Here is a 13,977-nt window from a genome sequence, read left to right as displayed (position 1 = left end):
GGGGCAGCAGCGGCCCGCAGGTGGAGCGGCGGCCGAGGGTCCCCGCCTGCCGCTCCGAGCCCCTGCCCGCGCCTCCGCCCTCCTGCCGCGGCCGCGGCGAGCGACTCGCCGCCCCGGAGCCCTGCCCGACAGACCCCTCCCTGCGCGCCGATGCCGGCACCTGCCTCGCGGACTCCTATCCTGCGGGACTCTCCCCGAGGACACCGCCCCGCAGACCTCCCCACCCAGAGCTCACTGGGGAGACCCCCGCCCGGGGATCTCCGGCCGGCCGATTGCAGCTCCCAGCCGGGAAGGGAGCGGTGGACGGACAGGTGTGATGCGTGGTAGGCGCGCGACCAGAGACGGGGGCTGTTGCCCCTTGCCCCTTCCCCTCACTTCCTCCGGGTTCTGGGCCTTCGCCGCTTCTTTCCCGGGTGCTGATTGCGGGGAGGACTGACGCTCCACTTAGCCCTCAACGTGGCTCCTAGGTGACCCTTCCAGCGCCCAGAGCAAGCTGGATTGGAGCGGGGGCCAAGGCCCTCCAATGGCCGAGCCCACGCCAGGCGGGGAAGAGTGGCCCCTGGGATGCCTCTTTAAGCCCGGTGTCCTGAGTCTTCTCCCTTAAGCCCCCTCCAGCGCAGTTCATCCAAGAGCCCCCAACCCCACCCTCTACACCAAGCCGGCTGCCCAGAGTCCCTGGCCACCGCTTCTCCTACTTGGAGAGGACAACGCTCTGCTCCTTCCACACCTCCTCCTTCCCACACTTCCTCCTTCCTAACGCCAGATCCCAGATTCACCCCCCTGACTATGTCCTCTTCTCCCACGACCCCTCCGGTCTACAGCCAGCCAGCGTCTCAGCTGCTGCTTTAGGGCCCTTTTCACTTCCTCACCTGCACCCTACACACACCCCAGCGGTCAGTCCCCAGTGACCTCAGGGCCACCAAACCACATGGATACTTTAGGGCCTCATTTTTGCTGGCGTTTCAGGATCCGGGGACCCTGATGGTCATGCCCTCCTATGGAATGTTCTCCCATGGATATGGTTTCCAGGCTGGCATTCCCATCACCTCCTCTCTGCACTCCTTTTTCCCTTGGACAGTTCCCTGTGTACCACCCGGGTCTCCTGGTGTTCACACTGCTAGATGCCCAGCGCCACATCAGGACCCCTCTCCACTGGCCCACTGCCATTTCCTGGATGCACTTTCTCGGCCCACCCACCAGCTGGACACCTGGCAGGGATCCTGAGGTTTCCAGCCCATCACCAAATCCTAGTTCTCCCTCTCATGTTTCTCTGGAATCCACTGTCAACCGCTGTCCTGGGTGCCTTCCCTGACCCACTGGGTCAGCTCTTTCTTAGATGCTGTCCTTTATCCTTGGGGCCCTTCTCTAAATTCTACTTCTGTTTGGGGGTGGGGGGACATTGGAACATGTGGTTCTCCTCTACCCATGGCTCCCCCACCCTCCAGCCCTCAGAGCAGAGGTGAAGCTGGTCCCAGCACCCCATGACATGCCCACAGGTAGTCGGTGCTTGGTAACCTGACCTCTACACACCTGTCCTGACGCTGTCTGAAGGCTCAGGATGGAGGAGTATTACTGAGAGTGCCCTCCAGACCCCCATTCTTATCAGCCCACCTGGAACCCTGCCTCTAGAGCAGCCTGTTTTGGTTCAGGCAATGGCCAAAGGCAAAGGTCAGAGGCAAAGGTCAGAAAGTCGAGCTCTGCTTACATAGGGCTGACTGTGCAAGTGCCGGGGGCAGTTGCTGGGGGCAGGGAGCTTTCTGAGATGGGTCCCCAAAGACCACCATCCTCCACGCTCTTCTCCCCTCCTCTGGCACCTCTCTTCCAGCTCTCCTCCCACCTGTCTGGGGTGGGGCACCCATAGGGACCACACTGATCTGAGTAGGTGGAATCTTGCTTGTGACCTTGGGTTCCTGCCTCACTGTAAGCCGGGTAACTGGCACCACTCTGGGTGTCTGTGAGGCTCAGGGGAGAATCTAGAGGTTCTTCCTAGATGTGGGATTAACCTGAGGAGATGGGAAGGTCATCCCTGCTGTGTGATCTTCAAAGAGGCCCTCTGGACCTTATTTTCCTGACTGTGTTTTGGTTGGGTGGAGGCCCGGCAGTCTGCGGGGAGGTTCTGGGTGGCCCCCGTTGGGTTCTAGCAGGAAGAGATAAGAAAGCATAAATGTAGAGTGTATGATATGGGGGTGGGGGCATACCTGAAATGTGTGGTCACAGTGGGGAGCAGAAGGCAGAGGGAGAGGGAGCAGATGGGGGTGAGGGCCCCTCCCTGGGCTGGGCCACCCTTATTTACATAACTGAATTCATAAGACATAAATAGACCAGAAACTGGGAACGAAGGGGGCTGGGCCTTCCCACGGGGTGTTGGAGGTCTGGGGACTGAGGAAGGGGCCTGTCTACCACTGAGTCCCTGAGGGTCCCGTTGGCGCCTTGGAGATGTGCTGGCTCCCATGTGCCAGGGCAGGCGGGGGCGCTGGGGGCTGCCCTCTGCAGCCTCGGGAGTGCTGTCCCGTCTGTCTGCTCTGTGGGCTCTGGAGACACACCCAGAGTTCAGTTTAGGCATTTGGCTGAGTGGTATGAGCTAGTACTGCCGATGAAGCAGACACCCCAGCCTCAAGTTCTGGGGGGAAGATGATGATAAGCGGCCAGGAGAGAGGTGGCCGCATGGGGTGGTTCATGGCCAGATGGGGTGGTTCGTGGCCAGATGGAGTGGTTCATGGCCAGATGGGGTGGTTCTTGGTAGAAATCCAGGGCAGAGGGACCCTGGATTTGGGAGCTGCAGAAAAGGGGGCAGAGGGAAAAGAGATGGTGCCCCCAGAGAGACGGCTGTTAATGTCACAGGGCGGCTCCTTTCAGATCTCTTTACTGTGCCTCAATTCATTGCTTTTGATAGAGTTTTATGTCAAGGTTTCCCCGCACAGCTGGTAACATAAGCATTTCCCCATCTTCATAAGAAGTCCTCTCAACACCATGGTACATGGGCACTTAGTATTCCATTGTGTGGGTCTGTCAGACTTTACGCAACCATTCGCAGGATATAGGAATCAAAAAAGGGAACAGTCCCAAGCTGTTTCAGGTATGCCCCCCACCACTCCAGGGAATGAGCCCCAAACTGCATCCTGGTGCCTCGCTCAGACATGCTTGAGAGACAGAGAACCAACAGAAAAGAGGACACCAGAGGAAACGAGCTAATGCAGGGATCCAAAGAAAACTTCAGACGATCTTCCTCAGATAGGGAAAGACAAGGCACCCGTGCGACTAGGAGAGGGCACTTCCCAAAACAGGAAGAAAACAAGAAAGAGTCCTTGTAAGGTAGAAAATAATATCTGAAAACTTAAAAATTTGGTAGAAGGATTGAAAGAGGAAGTGAAGAAATTTCACAGAAGAAAGAACAAAAATCAGAGAGACAGAAACTAGGAAAGAGAAGATAAGGGATGGTGGAGGATCCATATGGAGGGTCAAAGGGACAGAGTTTCCAAACAAAGACCAGTGGAGGAGGAAGACAATTGTGAAGAAGTAATACAAAGTTCTTCCTAGAACTTTTGTATTGGAAAAGTCTGCCAACTACCCAGCACAATAAAAACAGCAAACCAGCTAATGGATTAAAAAATTCAACCATGTTGCCACCTCATGAAGTTTCAAACATCTCAGAATAAAGAGAAGATATGGAAAGTTTCTAGAGTGTGAACAGAGGTCTCCCGGAGATGGGCGTTGCTCAGCGTGGCATCAGACCTGTTGCCTGCAGCTGAGGGAGCCACGTTCCCAGTGACGGGATTTCTCACCTCACGTCCTCGCACCAGGACCACCATCTTCCAAGTCATGTCACAGGTTGCAAGGGCAGAATAAGGACATTTCCAGACACCAGAGGACTCTTAACTTCCCATGCAGTTCTTCTTAAGAAGCTCCAAGCTTGAGCCACCCAGCATGGAGTGGGATACCATCCAGTCAAGAAGACACTGGATTTTGAAAGCTTAGTATAAAAATAGAACATAAAGTGTCACGAATCGTGTGTGCTGGTACATGTTGAAGCAATCCTCTCCCTGACAAATTGGGTTAAATAAAAGGTATTGTTGTTTAGTCACTAAGTCGTGTCCAACTCTTTTGTGACCCCATGGACTGTAGCCCGCCAGGCTCCTCTGTCTATGGGATTTCCCAGGCAAGAATACTGGAGTGAGTTACCATTTCCCACTCCAAAGGATCTTCCCAACCCAGAGATCGAACCCGTGTCTCCTGCATTGGCAGGCAGTTTCCTTACGACTGGGCCACCAGGGCAACCTTCATTTCACCAGTTCCTTTTCCTTTTTAAATGTGGTTACAAAATGTTTGAAATGACACGTTGGTTCACCGTTGTGATGAAAAATATTTCTGTTGGCCAGCACCGTCTAGAAACACCAAGAAACTCTATCAAGAAGGAAATGTAATCATAGCCCCAGGTCACCCACCGACCCTACACCAGCAAAATTTCCACAATTAAGGTACGAATGCAGAAGGTCACGATGCCTCTGGATTGAGGTGGGGGAAGGGGGCACGAGGGCCCTGGTTGGGGTTCTGGGAAGTTGGGATAATGCTGTACAGAGCAAATCAAGACCGATCCAAACTATCCATTGAGCACCTACTGTGTCTTGGATGCTGGGAGACGGAGGGAAGCTGACATCTTAGGAGAGGGAGGCGGACAATACACAACCCAGCAGATCTGCGTGTTCCTGCTGTGACGTCAGGTTCTGATAAAGAAAATACGGCAGATGGGGAGATAGAGTGAAGAATGTGGTTACTGTACATATTTTCTTAAAGTCCTGGATGTTCCCAGGCCTTGCCTACCCCTCCCCCTAAAATTCCCACTGCTCCAAACTGGGTGTTTCTCCCTTAGTTTTCCATACTGCTGTTGCACAAATATAGAAATGATATCTGTGGCAGGGTTGTTTTTTTTTTTCTTGTTGTTGTTGAAGTATTGTTGATTTACAGTTCCATGGCCTGTTCTTAAAACACCAGGTCTGATATATCTGTTTTTCTACTCAGCAATATGCTTTGGGGCTGCATTCGTGCTGACCTGGGTTGGGGAGTGAGTAGTTAGTTATTATTTGAGGGGATCACAATGGAGTTCTTTACTTAAACCCCCTAGACATGTAAACACCTAGGAAAAACTCAACTCTCCCATTTTTGGTCTAAAATATTAAAAATAGGGACTTCCCTGATGGTCCAGTGGCTAAGACTCCGTCCTCCGATGCAGAGTCCAGGTTTGATCCCTAATCAGGGAATTAGATCCCACATGCTGCAGCTAAGCATTTGCATGCCACAAGTAAAGATCTAACGTGCTGCGATGAAGATCAAAGATCCCGAGTGCTGCAATTAAGACCCAGCGTGGCCAAAAATAAATACATTTTTAAAAAACATTGAGGGTGGGCTACCAAAGTGTACTATAAAAATACACATAGGACTTTTTTGTTGCCCTCAAATTCCTTCATGACCCCCTGCAGTCCATCCTCACCCTCCAGACCCCTGGCCATCACTGACCTGATTTCTGGGCCTATGGGTCTGCCTTTCCAAGAATACATATAAATGGGATATATAGTCTTCTGTGTCTGGCTTCTCATATATGGCAAAGTTTTTGAGACCCACCAGTGGTACAGCCTGTAATAGTGGTTACTTCTGTTTGTTGCTGAGTCCTGTTCCACTGGATGGATGGCCTGAGGTTTTGGTTATCCATCCAGTTGGTGGACATGGACATTTGGGTCGTTCCCAGTTTGTGTGTGTGTGTGTGTGTTGGTTGAACTACATGGCATGAAGGATCTTAGTTTCCTGGGACCGAACCCACGCCCCTTGCACTGGAAGCGCAGAGCCTTAACTATTGAATCACCATGGAAGTCTCAAGTTGTTCTCAGATTTTGGCGTTGTGAATTCGTCTCCTCTAAACGGTTGTGTGCAGATCTTTATGTGGACACATGTTTTCATTTCTCCGGAGGAAATACCTCGGGGTGGGATTGTGGTTCCCAGGCCCATGTCTGACTTTATAAGAAACCTCCAAGCTCTTGTCCTGAGCGGCTTCACTGTCCTGCATCTCCAATGGCCTTTAGGGAGAGCTGCCATCGCCCCGAATCCTTCTAGGCCCTCAAGCTCTTCAGGGTTTTTGAATTGTCGATTCTGATTTTTTAACCATTCCACTTCCAATATGTTCCAATGCAAGTCCTTCACCAGATGCATGTCTTGTAAATATTTTCTCCTGTTCAATGACTTGCTCTCCTACTTTCTTATTTGTTCTTCAGAGAGCAGACGTTTTTTAATTTTGATGAAATCCAAATATCATATTTTTGTTTCAGGACTTGTGCTTTTTGTGCCCCATCTGAGACATCTTTGCCTAATCCAAGGTGGCTAAGACTTTCTCCCGTGTTTTCTCTTGAAGATTTGTCGTTTCAGCTCTTACACATTGATCTATGATTCATGGTAAGCTGTCCTGGCATGCGGTACAACGTGAGTTTGTTTGTTTGGCAAATGCACCCAGTTGCTCCAGCTCCATTTACTGAAAAGACTGTCTTTCCTCACTGAGTTGCCTCAGCACCTTTGTAAAAGAATCTCTTGACCATCACTGTGGGTCTCTTTCTGAGCTCTCTTCTTTTCGTTGTTCTCTATGTCCATCTTTATGTCAAGACTGCGCTCTCTTGGTTACTGTAGCTTTGTAGCATGTCTTGAAATTGGGTACTGTGACTTCTCCAGCTTTATTCAACTCTTTCAAAGATGTTTTTGTACTATACGTTCATTGCATTTTCATTTGAATATTAAAATCAGGTTGTCAATTGCTACCAAAAAAGCCTACTAAGACTTTGATTGAGATTCAGTTGAATCTATACGTTAAGTTGGGGAGAAAAGACACCTTAACATTGAATCTTCCCAGCCACAAACAAGATGCATCTCTTCATTTATTCAGGTCTTCTTTCATTTCTCTCAGCAGTGTTTGATCATTTCCAGTACACAGGTCATACAGATTTTTGGTTGTTGTTGTTAGGGAGAGTATTTCATGATTTTTGATGCTATCGTGAAGGGTAATTTTGTGAAATTTCTGTTTCCAGTTGCTTATTGCTACTGTATAGAAATGCAGCTGATGTTTTTGCCTGTTAATTTTGTATCCTGTGACCTTGCTAAACTCATTTATTAGTTCTACTTGTGTGTGTGGATTCCTTGGGTTTTTCTATGGAGGTGACCATGCAGTCTGTAAGAAAGGATGTTTTCTTCCTTTACAATCTGTGTACCTGGTTATTTATTTTTTGGTAACTTATTGTACAGGCTGTGACCTATAGGACAACATTGAGCAAAAGTGATCAGAGCTCATATCCCTGCTTTATTCCCAATTGTTGGGAGAAAAGCATTCAGTTTTCCACCAGTAAGTATGATGTTATTTATAGGTTTTACAGAGTTGCCCTTTATCAATTTGAGAATGTTTCCATTCATTCCTAGCTTGCTGAGAGATTTTTTTTTAATCATGAATGAATGTTGAATTTTATCAGATGTCTTTGGTTTTTTGTGAGATTTGTTTTTCTCTATTGTTGTACTGAATAACACTGATTTTCAAACGTTTACCAACCTTGCATTCCTGGGATGCATTTCATTTGGTCATGAAATATTCTCCTTTTTATGTACTTCTGGGTTAGATTTGCTGACATTTTATGAAGAGCTTTTGCATCTGTGTTCGTTAAGGACTTTAGTGTGTAATTTTATTTTCTTATAATAAGAAAATTGTCTGGCTTTGGTATCGAGATGATACTGGCCTCATAAAATGAGCTGCTAAGTATGCCTCCCTCTTCTGTTTTCTGGAAGTCTGTATAGAATTGGTAGTATTACTTCCTTGAAGTGAAGTGAAGTCGCTCAGTCGTGTCCGACTCTTTGCAACACCTTGGACCGCAGCCCACCAGGCTCCTCTGTCCATGGGATTCTCCAGGCAAGAATACTGGAGTGGGTTGCCATTTCCTTCTCCAGGGGATCTTCCCAAGCCAGGAATCGAACCCAGGTCTCCTGCATGGCAGGCAGACGCAGGTAGACACTTTAACCCCTGAGCCACCAGGAAGCCCATTACTTCCTTAGACAGTGATAGAATTCATTTCTGAAGCATCTGGGTCCAGACTGTCTTTTTTGTAGGAAGGTTTTTAACTACACATTCACTTTTTAAAATAGACATAGTGCTATTTCCCTAGATATTGCCCCATTGCTGTTCGAAATTATTGTGCCGATTTTTTAGTATCTCTAGTAGGATTTAGGGTTTCCCTGTAGGAGAAGGCAATGGCACCCCACTCCAGTACTCTTGCCTGGAAAATCCCATGGACGGAGGAGCCTGGTGGGCTGCAGTCCGTGGGGTCGCTAAGTCGGACAATACTGAGCGACTTCACTTTCACTTTTCACTTTGATGCATTGGAGAAGGAAATGGCAACCCACTCCAGTGTTCTTGCCTGGAGAATCCCAGGGATGGTGGAGCCTGATGGGCTGCCATCTATGGGGTCACACAGAGTCGGACACGACTGAAGCGACTTAGCAGCAGCAGCGGCAGTAGCTCAGATGGTAAAGCAGGATTTAAGACTTTCTTTTGCTGGAATTCCCCAGCAGTCCAGTGCTTAGGACTCTGCATTTTCAGAATCTCAGTTCCCTGACCACGGGCTAAACCCCAGCCACAGCAGTGAAAGTCTAGAATCCTAACTATGCGGCCACCAGGGAACTCCCAGTATTTTCTTACAGTAAAGGAAAAAGGTGTTGGGTCACTGTTGGTCGAAATCTGTCTGGAACAGAGTGGAGCCTTCCTCCTGGGGCAGGTCTGAGCTGAGGCCCCTCCTCTCCGAGCCTCCTCTCTGCTGTTCATCCCCCTGCCTTTCTGACCTGCCAGCTCCTCCTCCCCTAATCTTGATTTTGATTACAAGAGAAACTCCTACAAGTGGACGTTGCCGGCCCTGCCGCTCTCTGGCCTCAGCAGTCTTCCCAGGTCCCGCTGCCGTGGTAGCAGGTGGTCACTGGCCTGAGCGCCCCTCCAAGCCTGTCCACTCACACAGCCATGAATCCGGTGGAGGCTACCTCTCCTTGCCCTCCACGCAGGCCTCCTCTGCCTGTTGGACACCATGGCTGCCCTCCTGCTGCCAGGGACCACCCCACTCCGAACTGACCTCCAGTCTCCATCTGTGACCTCCAGATAAACTGAGGCTGGGGTGGCCACTGTGCACATGGACCATGCCCAGGCCCCACCTCCAGAGGGCGGGGATATGCTCAAAGGTGTGGCGGAGCCTGGAACAGGGAGAAGCCAGGCTCACCATAACCAGCCACAGTCACCCCCAAGTCTAGACAGCCTCTAGGGCACCCAGGACCTGTCCCCACTCAGTGCCCATCTTCTGGGAGGGTCAGCTTACCCCTAGTGTTCACCCAGGTCCTTTGCAGGTTGGGTCCCGGGCCAATCCCCAACCACATGCCCTCTTTAAAAAGAAAAATTTTTTTAATTGGAGTAATGTTGATTTACAATGTGGTGCTAGTTTCTGCTGTACAGAAAAATGAATCAGTTATACCTACACGTATATCCACTTTTTTCCTTCAGATTCTATTCCCATATAGATCTTTACAGGGCTGCTCAGGTGGTGCTAGTGGTCAAGAATCCGCCTGCCAATGCAGAAGATGTCAGGAGACGCAAGTTGGGAAGATCTCCTGGAGAAGGAAATGGCAACCTGCTCCAGTATCTTGTCTGGAAAATTCCGTGGACAGAGGAGCCTGGTGGGCTATAACCCATGGGGTCATAAAGAGGCTGATACGACTGAGTGACTGAACACACATAGGTCTTCACAGAGTACTGAGTAGAGTTCTCTGTGCTGCGCTGTAGGTTTTGTGTATTTTATACACAGTAGTGTGTAAATCGGAGAAGGCGATGGCACCCCACTCCAGTACTCTTGCCTGGAAAATCCCATGGACGGAGGAGCCTGGTAGGCTGCAGTCCATGGGGTCGAGAAGAGTCAGACACGACTGAGCGACTTCACTTTCACTTTTCACTTTCATGCATTGGAGAAGGGAATGGCAACCCACTCCAGTGTTCCTCCCTGGAGAATCCCAGGGACGGGGAAGCCTGGTGGGCTGCTGTCTATGGGGTCACACAGAGTCGGACACGACTGAAGCGACTTAGCAGCAGCAGCAGCAGTGTGTAAATAGTCAGTCCAAGTAAGTAAGTGTTAGTCACTCAGTCGTGTCCAACTTTGTGACCCCATGGACTGTAACCTGCCAGGCTCCTCTGTCCATGGGATTCTCCAGTCAAGAATGCTGGAGTGGGTTGTCGTTCCCTTCTCCATGACATCTTCCTGAGCTAGGGATTGAACCCGGGTCTCCTGCATTGCAGGGAGATTCTTTACCATCTGAGCCACCAGGGAAGCCCATCTCCCAATTTATCCTTCCCTCCTCCTTTCCCCCTGGTAGGGACAAGTTTGTTTTCTACATCTCCCACACAGCCTCTCTGAATTCTCCCTGGAGGGTGGTGTTGGGGATCTGGCCTCTTTAAGAAAAAGTAACTGGAGAACTTGAGCCTGTCCGAGGACCTCAGTCGAGGTGGGGGCAGTGGAGGCCCAGAATGCTCTGTCTTCACCAAATGGGACACTGGACCTAGAGAACAGTCTCTTCAGAGGGTTGGGATCCCCACTCCCATTTTATTTATTTATTTATTTTTTCTTTTTTGTCTGCCTATAAATAAGACTTGCTTTCTTTTCTCCAGTTACTCAATTGTTAATTCAAACTATTGAACCTAATTTGGTAGGAGGAAAGATTTTCCTCCCAACAGAGGGGATGCAGAAGATTGGAGGAAAATGGGGGTGACTGCTAATGGGTAGGGGGTTTAGTTGGAGGGTTAGTGAAAATATCTAAACATTGATTGTGATGATGGCTGCATAACTCTGTGAAGTTACTAAAACCCATCATATTGTACACATTAAATGGTTGAATTTAATGGTATGGGAGTTATATCTTCATAAAGTTCCTATTTTAAAAGATTCTTTAAATTCTTCCTCTCAAATCCTCAGCCTGCTTTTCCTACCATGCCTAGTCTGATTATCATGATTCTTACTCATCTTATCCAATCAAGTCCCTAGTACGGGGAGAATTGCCTTGAACCAAACTGCAATTTCTCAATAAATTTTAACTTAACCTTGACCTCTAAGACACTGTGAAAGTTCTGTCCTGGTGGTGTTCCCTTTTACTGTCCTAGGAAATAAACTCAGCTCTGTCCTGTTAACAGAAGAGGGCTGATTTGGTAGTAAGCTTGTGTGTGATAAAATACACACAACACAAAATTTACCATTTTAACCCTTAAGTGTATTGTTCAATGACATTAAGTGCTTTGTTGCCCAGTCCAAACTCAGTCCGCTCACCGCATGGCAGGCCAGTTAACTGAGAGACAAGGTATAGAGCTGGCTGACCACCATTCCAGGTTCCTTTATCCCCACTCCCATTTTACAGATGAGGCTTGAGGCTCTGGAAGCCAAGTGGCCAGTCCAGAGTCTTCAACCTGGGCTGACTGAGGGGTGCAGTGTCCTCCCTCCATGGCCGTCGTTCTCTCCCCAGGTGACCCCTGCCCTCTGGGTCTTGGCCTCTGTCTTGCTGGCTGACTCTTGCCCTGAGCCACCATCAAGGTCGTCAGGCTGAGCAAAGTCACATTAGGTGGCATCCAGCATGGCTCAATCAAATCAAATCACTTAGCGCAATGGGAGCAACAGGAAGGGGCCCCAGGGCTGAGGCCCCTGACCCAGTTGCCCAGGGTGAGGGGGGCAGACAAGCCCAGGCCCCCATCTGGGCCATCAGGGCGGGATGCAGAACACAGGTGAGGTGGGAATGGAGGAAGCAGGACCCAAGGGCTCCTGCAGAATGAGCCCAGGCCAAGTGGAATGGAGAAGGGGGTGACAAGGAGGCTGGAAAAGATGGGGAGGGGTCCTGCAGGGCTGGGGGCCAGAGTGTAGGGAATGAAACTTGGAATTTTGCTTGTGTCAGACTCGCTCCAAAGCGTAAGCATTCATGGATTGTCCTCACTTCTTCCCACCACACCATGTTCTTACAACCTCCGATAGTTCCCCTTTGCCTCCAGGGCTGTGTCTCCTCACAGTGGTGTAGACTGGTCCACAGGCTGGCCCAGCTGGTCTTCCTTAACTAGCTTCCCCAGTCTTCTGTCACCCATTCTCCCAGCTGACCCCAGAGCTCACCTGCAGTGGCTCCTCTATGCCACGGACTTCTGCAGAAAAAATCTGATGCCTTCTCTGAGTAATGGCCTCAACCTCTGAGAGGTGGGAATTGATGGAACCCTGGAGCAACAAAGCTGGGGTTTATCCACCATTCCCATTCCTCGAGGCGGCTGGTGATGGGGTCGTGACAGCTGCTCACCTAGGGTGGACTGGCCTGAGCCACGAGTGGGCAGGGGCACACTGGTTGAGCCTTGTCTTCAGCATCAGAGAGATGTTGGAGAGGGAACAGAAGTTTTAAGGGTTGGACATCGAGCGGCCTGAAGCCTCAAAGAAATCTCTGGTCAGCCAATTCAGGGTCGCAGTGAGATCCAGAGCCCTCTGTTTCCAGCTGAGTTGTATCCCCCCAAAATGTGTATAGTGGCAGAAAGCGAAGAGGAACTAAAGAGCCTCTTGATGAGGGTGAAAGAGGAGAGTGAAAGAGCCAACTTAAAACTAAATACTAAAAAAACTAAGGTCATGTCATCCAGCCCCATTTCTGCATGACAAATAGAAGCAGAAAAGGTGAAAGTAGTGACAGATTTCCTCTTCTTGGGCTCCAGAATCCCTGTAGACGGTGACTGCAGCCATGAAACCAGAGGATGATTGCTTCTTGGCAGGGAAGCGATGACAAACCTAGACGGTGTGTTGAAAAGCAGAGACGTCACTCTGCTGACAACGGTCTATGTAATCAAGGCTTTGGTCTTCCCAGTGATCACGTACAGGTGTGAGAGCCGGATTGGAAAGAAGGCAGAACACCAAAGAATTAATGCCTTTGAACTGTAATGCTGGAGATGACTCCTGAAAGTCCTTTGGACAGCAAGGAGACCAAACTAGTCAATTTTAAGGGAAATCAACCCTGTTTATTCACTGGAAGGACTGCAGTGGAAAGACTGTTGCTGAAGCTCCAGTAGTTTGGTCATCTGATGAGAACAGACAACCCATTGGAAAAGTCCCTGATGCTGGGAAAGATTGAGGGCAGAAGAAGAGGGCGTCAGAGGATGAGATGGCTGGACGGCATCATTGATACAATGAACAGGAACTTGGGCAAACTCCGGGAAGGACAGGGAGGCCGGCGTGCTGCAGTCCATGGGGTCAAAAAGAGTCTGACACGACTGGGTGACTGAACAACAACAACAACAAAACGTGCATGAACCCCCAGCACCTTGGGATGAGACTGTGTTTAGAGATGGGGCTTTTTCAGAGGTAATTAAGGTAAAATGAGGCCTTCAGAGTGGACACTAACCCAATCTGACTGTATCCTTATAAGAAGAGGAAATTAGAACACAGACACTCACAGAGGGACGCCCGTGTGAGGACGCAGGGAGAATGCAGGGCCGCATGCCCAGGAGAGGTCTTAGGAGGAGCCAGCCTTGTACACTCTGGTCTTGGGCATCCGGGCTCCAGACTGTGAATTGTTATATATATGTATCTGGCTGCACTGGGTCTTAATTGCAGCATGTGTGATCGTCAGTGTGGCACTCAAACTCTTGGCTGTGATATGGGGGACCAGGGATTGAACCCGCGCCCCCTGCACTCGGAGTTCAGAGTCTTAGCCACTGGACCACAAGGGAAGTCCCGCAGACTGTAAGTTGATAAACCTCTAGTTCAAGCCACCCAGTCTGTCCAGCCGCTGTGGCAGCCCCAAGACACTCACAGAGCCATCATGCAGTACGTAGAGTCACAGCCCCTAAAGCCAGAGGGCAGGTTTGCAGGTAGTCGGGTCAAAGACTTGATTCTGGGGAGGTGTGGGGCTGCAAAGGAAAGGACGTTT

The 13,977-nt window shown here is 49.8% G+C and overlaps 1 pseudogene; it reads left to right on the top strand.

Annotated features, from left to right (window-relative positions):
- LOC105000587 overlaps nt 1-13,977 on the top strand; it is a 21,306-nt pseudogene that overhangs the window by 1,248 nt on the left and 6,081 nt on the right.

The sequence above is a fragment of the Bison bison genome, unplaced genomic scaffold (assembly GCF_000754665.1).
Source record: "Bison bison bison isolate TAMUID 2011002044 unplaced genomic scaffold, Bison_UMD1.0 scf7180017864371, whole genome shotgun sequence".
In the NCBI taxonomy this organism is placed as follows: Eukaryota; Metazoa; Chordata; class Mammalia; order Artiodactyla; family Bovidae; genus Bison; species Bison bison.
Note: the sequence above shows the minus strand (reverse complement) of the source record. Positions and strands in the feature narration are given on the sequence as shown.